The sequence below is a fragment of the Colobus angolensis genome, unplaced genomic scaffold (genome assembly GCF_000951035.1).
Source record: "Colobus angolensis palliatus isolate OR3802 unplaced genomic scaffold, Cang.pa_1.0 Scaffold76, whole genome shotgun sequence".
NCBI lineage: Eukaryota > Metazoa > Chordata > Mammalia > Primates > Cercopithecidae > Colobus > Colobus angolensis.
The window spans coordinates 4,526,636-4,534,177 of NW_012121376.1; positions in this window are offsets into that span (position 1 = coordinate 4,526,636).

Genomic DNA, 7,542 nt, shown 5'->3' on the forward strand with positions numbered 1-7,542 from the left:
GTGGAACACTTTTATTGGCAAGACTGTACTTCAAGGCCGGGCGCGGTGGCTCACACCTGTAATCATAACACTTTGGGAGGCCGAGGCAGGCGGATCACAAGGTCAGGAGATCGAGACCATCCTGGTTAACACGGTGAAACCCCATCTCTACTAAAAATACAAAAACTTAGCCGGGCTTGGTGGCACGCGCCTGTAGTCCCAGCTACTCGGGAGGCTGAGGCAGGAGAATGGCCTAAACCCAGAGGTGGAGCTTGCAGTGAGCCGTGATCGCGCCACTGCACTCCAGCCTGGGCGACAGAGCGAGATGCCTAAAAAAAAAAAAAATTGTAATTCATATTTTCCGGATTATGTAAACACTTCATTTCCAGAACCGCTGTTTCCCCACTATGTGAATACCCTAAATTTTGTTTGTTTCCTCATCTTACATGTATTTGGCAGAGGGTGTTTTGAAAATAAAACTTTTTATTGACATTTAAGAGGTACCCAGAAAAGGACACAAATCACAAGTGTATAGCTCAGTGAAGGTTCACAAGGTGAGCAAAAGGACAGGCTCCTGGAAGCACCACCAAGCGCAAAAACCCAGGCTCTAAGACGCCCCAACACCTAGGAGCCCTTGTGTCCACACCCTGGACTAGTTCTGTCTGGCTTTGAGCCTGTTAAGTGGGAGCAGACAATAAGTATTCTTACTGTGTGTGTGAGATTCGCCTGTGACCTGATACGTAGCAGTCTTTTCTTCATTTTCACCGCTGTGTGTTATTTTGTTGTATCAATGTACCCCAATTTATCCATTTCTATGTTGATGGATATTTGGGTTATTTCCAGATTTGGACTGATACAGCTAATGCTGCAGTTAACATTCCTGCACGTGCCTTGCCACACACCTATGTGTGCTTTTCTTTCAGGATGTATAGCGTGGACTTGCTAGGGGTGTGTGTGTTCACTTTTCAAGACATGTTGACAGTTTTACAAAGTGATTGTACAAGCTGGACCTCCCACCCACAGTGTCTGAGAGTTCCCATTTCCTCAGATCTTCAGGACTTTGCGTTGTTAAGTCTTTTTTTTTTTTTTTTTGAGACGGGGTCTCACTTTGTTGCCCAGGCTGGAGTGCAGTGATGCAATCACGGCTCACTGCAGCCTTGACCTCCCGGCTCGAGCAATCCTCCCACCTCAGCCTCCTGAGTAGAGCTGGGACTACAGGTGTGTGCCACCACACCGAGCTAATTTTTTTGTAGAGACGGAGCTTTGCCCTGTTGCCCAGGCTGGTCTCAGATTCCTGGGCTCAAGTGATCTGCCTGCCATGGCCTCCCAAAGTGTTAGGATTATAGGCCTGAGCCACTGCACCCGGCCATCAGTCTTTTTGATTTTAGACATTTTGGTGGTATATAGCAGTATCTCCTAGATTCTTGGTCTAAATATGAAAAGTAAAATGATACAACTTCTAGACAATAACAGGGGGATATATTCATGACCTTGGGCTTGGCAAAGATTTTTTAAGAGGACACATAAATGATAAGTTGTGCTACATTAAAATTCAGAACTTTTGTTCATTAAAACACAGGATGGTGAAAAGGGAAATCCTGCAGTGCGAGATGTCTGTAATACATTTACCCAGCAAAAGACTTCTTTGCAGAGCCAGGTGCCATGGCACACGCCAGCTAACTGGGAGGCTGAGATGGGAGGATCTCTAGAGCCCAGGAGTTTGAGGCTGCAGTGAGCTCTGATCACACCACTGCACTCCAGCCCGCATGAGAGAGCGAGACCCCATCTCCAAAAACAAAAAACAAAAAGGCTTCTTTCCAGATTAGGCGCATCTCAAAAGGAGATATCCAAGTGGCTAGGAAACATGAAAATTGCCTCACTAATGTCCTCAAAGAGAAGCCAAGTGAGAACATGAGTCTGTTTTTGCTTTTTTTTTTTTTTGAGACGGGGTCTCACTCTTTTGCCTGGCCTGGACTGCTCAAGTGATCCTCCCCCCTTGACCTCCCTGTGCTGGGATTACAGACTTGGACGACTTGGACGATGGCACCCGGCCATGAGTCTTGTTTTCTTTCCTTTCTTTCCTTTTTTTTTTTTTTTGAATAGTCTCAGCCGGGCACAGTGGCTCACGCTGGTAATCTCAGCACTTTGGGAGGCCGAAGCGAGCAGATCACCTGAGGTCAGGAGTTCGAGACTAGCCTCATCAACATGGAGAAACCCCATTTCTACTAAAAATGCAAAATTAGCCTGGTGTGGTGGTGCATGCCTGTAATCCTAGCTACTAGGGAGGCTGAGGCAGGAGAATCGCTTGAACCCAGGAGGTGGAGGTTGCGGTGAGCTGAGATTGCACCACTGCACTCCAGCCTGAGCAACAAGAGGGAAACTCCGTCTAAAAAAAAAGAAAAAAGAAAAGAAATAGTCTCCCTGTGTTGCTCGGGCTGGGGTGTAGTGGCACAATCTCGGCTGCAACCTCTGCCTCCCAGGTTCAAGCAATTCTTGTGCATCAGCCTCCTAAGTGGCTGGGATTACAGGCATCCACCACCACAGCCAGTTAAGTTTTTGTATTTTTAGTAGAGACAGGGTTTCGCCATGTTGGCCAGGCTGGTCTCGAACTCCTGACCTCAAGTGATCTGCCCACCTTGGCCTCCTGAAGTGCTGGAATTACAGGTGTGGGCCACCATGCCCACCCATGAGTCTGTTTTGTTTTGTTTGTTTGTTTATTGGAGGTGGAGTGTCCCTCTGTCGCCCAAGCTGGAATGCAGTGGCACAATCTCGGCTCACTGTAGCCTCTGCCTCCCGGGTGCAAGGAATTCTCCTGCCTCAGCCTCCCAAGTAGCTGGGATTACAGGTGTGCACCACCACGCCTTGCTAATTTTTTTTGTATTTTTAGTAGAGACGGGGTTTCACCACGTTAGGCAGGCTGGTTTCAAACTCCTGAGCTCAAGTGATCCGCCCAACTCGGCCTCCTGAAGTGCTGGGATTACAGGCGTGGGCCACCGCACAGGGCCATGAGTCTGTTTCTTAATGGGAAGAAAATGTTTAGAAACGGAATCCTCCTTATGTGCACAGTCCAAGTGCCCTGGATCCCCCAGGCCACTTTCACACGTGTGACTGAGTGTCAGATGCCTTCAAACAAACAGCGGCCTCCACTGCCTCTTTCAGTCCTAGGCCCGAACATGCTTGAAACTCGGCCTCAGTACCTGGCCTGGGCACATAGGGAGCAGTGGTCTGAGGGTTTCAGCCGTGGATCTCTCCTGCACTGTTGAGTGGTTTTCCTCTGGGGGCTTTTAAAAAAGGTTACTGGAGTCCCACCCTGGCTGTCATCACCTACTGCCTCTTCCAGCCTGGCCTCCCACCAGTCCTGCCCTGGAGCTCAGAGCAAGACCTCCCAGAATCTGATTGTTCTGTTAATCACCTATGATGCCTGGAATTCTCTCAGTGCCAGCTTTCTGAGGAGCTCAAAACCATTTGCAGACCCTGCTGGTAAAATGGCTGCCCTGAGGTCAGCTGAGCTCTGTGCTAAATTACTTCTGCGATAAGAGGCAGTTTTCCAAACCGTGCCTGAGAGTCCCAGAGACCCAGAGCTCCTCACCCACTGGAGGCCTTGGGAGGAAGGCAGTGTTTAAACAGACATTCTCAGACTCTCCCGTCAGGGTGGTGGTCTCCATGGTTACTGAGATGCGGTTCTCACGGTAGGTAGAGCGTCTGCACACACAGCCACTCCACCTTTACACCTGGGCAGAGGGAAGCGGGCAGGACTGCGTCTGGGCAGGCGCGTAGGCTGGAAGTAGAGAAAGGAGGGATGCGTTTTCACTGGGGGATCCCTGGGGCAAAGCAGGTGGGGAAAAGTCCAGGACCCAAAGGAAGTGTCAGATTCCCTGGGTGTCTCCCCATCTTCAGCAAGGGGTCCCTTGGCTCACTTCCCGTATGGACGTCCCAAGCAGCCCACCCTGGCACAGCCCTGGGTGTTCTGAAGATCCCACATCTTCCCTGGACCTCCAGGAATGTTAGGCATAGCTGCTCTGAGCTGCCCCACCCAGACTCCGCCTTCGAAAGTCTTACCCAGGCTGACTCACGGTCCTTCTATTACTCAGCCTTTCTGGGTGCTGTGTTTGGGATAATGGAAGGCACAAAAGATAGCCTGGGGATTGTGGGCAGTGTTGAGAGTGTAATGGGGTACGGGGAAGGCTGAAGACAGGAAGGAACCTGAGTGCCTGGAGGGGCGGGGAGGTATCTGGGGAGAATGGAGCCCCAAGCAAAAAGGATCTCAGGTGGGGTCCCATTTGCGTGTCCGGGTGGCACGGGGGTGACAGCCTGTGGGGGTTTGGGCAGAGGTCAGGAGAGACAGCTGAGACAGCACAGCTGCCTCTTCCCACCCCTAGCTGCCACCTCCTGTGCCGCGGGTCCACGCAGCGTCACTCCCTCTGTGCCTTGTGGGGCAGCCCCGGGGGATGGACAGAGTCTGGCAGTGGGTACAGGAACCCTCGCCACAGTGGGTGACCTTGAACTCCTGAACTCAAGTGATCCACCTGCCTCAGCCTCCTAATGTGCTAGGATTACAGTTGTGAGCCCCGTGCCTGGCCGTGAACTTTATCTTAATTTTGAAATAAGGTGGAGTTCGGTGGTTCATGCCTGTAATCTCAGAAATTTTGGAGGCCGAGGCAGGTGAATTGCTTAAGGTCAGGAGTTTGAGACCAGCTCGAGCAACATAGCAAAACCCTGTCTCTTTCAAAAATACAAAAATTAGATGGGCATAATGACGTGCACCTATAGTCTCAACTACTCAGAGGCTGCGGTGGGAGAATCACTTGAGCCCGGGAGGTCGAGGGTGCCATGAGCCATGATTGCACCACTGCACACCGGCCTGTGTGACAGAGCAAGGCCCTGTCTCAAAATAAATAATTAAAGAAAACAAGAGCGGAGCATCAGCAGAAGAGATCTGGAAAGGGGGCACAGGGAAGGGGGAACCCTCCTGGGCCACCTGAAACCCCACTATGGGGATCACCAGCAGCCACCACCTCTCTCCCACCGCCATGTTAACAGTCCCAGCTGGGTATGGGGGGACTGGATTCGGCTTTTCCTCCCTGAGGTCTCAGCCTCGAAGAGCTGAGGCCACACACAGCTAGTTCTCATGAGGAGACTGGAAACTCCTCCAAGCCTCTCAGAGTTGCAAGGAAATGAAAGAGGCATGAGATCCAACCTCTCCAATAAATCCAGGGCAGCGACCAGCCCGTGCCTAACCCCCAACATGTGGGGAACTCACTGGTCTTGAGCAGCTCAAGCCCACTGCTGATGGCCAGAAATTTCCCCCTGTGCTGTATGGAAACCATTTCCTGAATCTCCCATACTAACCCCAGTGTCACCCTTAGGGTCCTCCAAGATCCCCATACCTGCCTTCCCCAGGACAGACTTGCAGAAGTGCTCTCCTCTTCCCGGGAACACACCCACCGTCAGTCTTCCTCCCTGGCCGTGGCTTGGTTCCCCCACCACGTGGGCTTCTGTCTTCGGCGTGGGCTCCGGTTGGTCCATTCCTCTAACAATGGGATATGGAACAAGGGATTAAAGCTTCCCACAGCCACGGGGGCAACAGCAAGGCCTGAGCTTAAGGATAATTTCCCTTCTCTGCAAAGGCCAGGCATTTAGTCCGAATGTGTAGAGTCTGCAGAGAGTGAGCCAGGAAGGGACCAGGAGCAGCCACAGCCCAGATGGCCCAGAAGAGCAAGCGATTGTCCCCAACCTGAGCGAGGTCCCTGAGACCCAAGGTGGCCGCTGATCTCTTATCCCCAGAGGTAGGAGGGAAGGTGGGTGGGAGCCTGGGAGGGGGCTCCAGACGGAGATCGTGTGTGGTGGGGAGAGCAGCCTGGTCTCCTACCCTGCCCCAGGTCCCTGGGAGGTGTGGGGAAGAGCTTCCTCCTGTTTGCCCTCACTCTTCACCTCCTCTCAATACTTAATGCCACCTTCTGGGTGCCCACTGTGTGCCCAGCACTTTCCTGTACCCCTTCTCGGTGAATTTTGAAAAATGTTATCTTTAGTTTCTTTTTTTTTTGAGACGGAGTCTCGCTCTGTCACCCAGGCTGGAAGTACAGTGGCCGGATCGCAGCTCACTGCAAGCTCCGCCTCCCGGGTTTAGCCTTTCTCCTGCCTCAGCCTCCCGTAGTAGCTGGGACTACAGGCGCCGCCACCTCGCCCGGCTAGTTTTTTGTATTTTTTAGTAGAGACGGGGTTTCACCGTGTTAGCCAGGATGGTCTCGATCTCCTGACCTCGTGATCCGCCCGTCTCGGCCTCCCAAAGTGCTGGGATTACAGGCTTGAGCCACCGCGCCCGGCCATCTTTAGTTTCTTACAGCAGAAGTCATATGTACTCGTTTGTTTGCAATGTAAGGATTACAAAAAACCTATACAGAGAAAGCAGCGGCTGTGCTGCGGGTTCCCTCCCGCCCCCACCTCCGCCCCCACGCCCACCCAGGCACAGTGGAGTGTGAGTCATTCCAGCGGAAATTAAATGAGATATTGAAATTAAATGGCATGTAGAGAAGAGAGTTCATTTTCTTCTCACCGTTGGCTGGCAGTGCCTGGAGGGAAGATCACATTCATTTGATGCACAATTCATTTGCTGGTGGAGAACTCGCTGCCGGGAGAGAATTTCTGAGCATCTAGCTTTTTTCTGGGGAGCTGCAGGGAAGCCATAACCACCCTCCATCCTCAGCTGAGGCAGCCAGGGGCTCCTGGGGAGGTGAGCTGGCTCTCCAGGCTCCCAGGACAACTTAAGGGCGGGCTCTGGGACTCAGGGTTCCCCCTTCTGTGCAGACACCACTCTGTCAAATATTTTTGTAGCTGGAAGATGGAAAGATGCGGTGACTGGTTGTGAAGTCCTCAGCAACCTTTGATACGCTGGTGTGTTGGACCCTGGTGTGCCAGGGGTGCCCTTCCAGAGAGACTGGGCCATGTTGGGAGACGGCCCAGCCCTGAGGCTCAGCCGTGAGCCGTCAGCAGCCAGCACGGGTATCACCTGCCTCTCAAGGGGTTAGCCCGGGCACCAAGTGCTAGTGGGTGATGTGGCACCTGCAGACTTTAAATATAATTTTTAATCTCTGGAAAAAGAAAGAAATGAGCATTGATTAGAGGCAGTACACAGAAGGGGGTAAAAATGCAAATTCTGAACCTGACTGAGTTCAAATCCTGGCTCCACCACTTAACCTAGCTGGTAACTCTGGGCAACTTACTTCACTGCGCCGTGCCTCAGTGTCCTAGCTGTAAAATGGGATCATAATGAGTGTCTGCCTTTTATGTGTGCTGTGCTTACGTGGATTTTTGGTGTCTAGCACATGGCAAGCTCTCACTAAATGTTCACGACTGCTAGTGTTGAGGGGCTTCTGTTTCCAGATGCTGGTCATTAAAACATGGCTGCATTTTTGTCTCACGTCGGAATAGCACCGTTGACATAGGTACTGTCAATGCCTGTTTTTCAGACATGGGAACTGAAGCACAGAGAGGCTAGGTGACTTTCTCAAGGTCAGTCATTCTTTTTTACTTTATTTATTTATTTATTTATTTATTTATTTATTT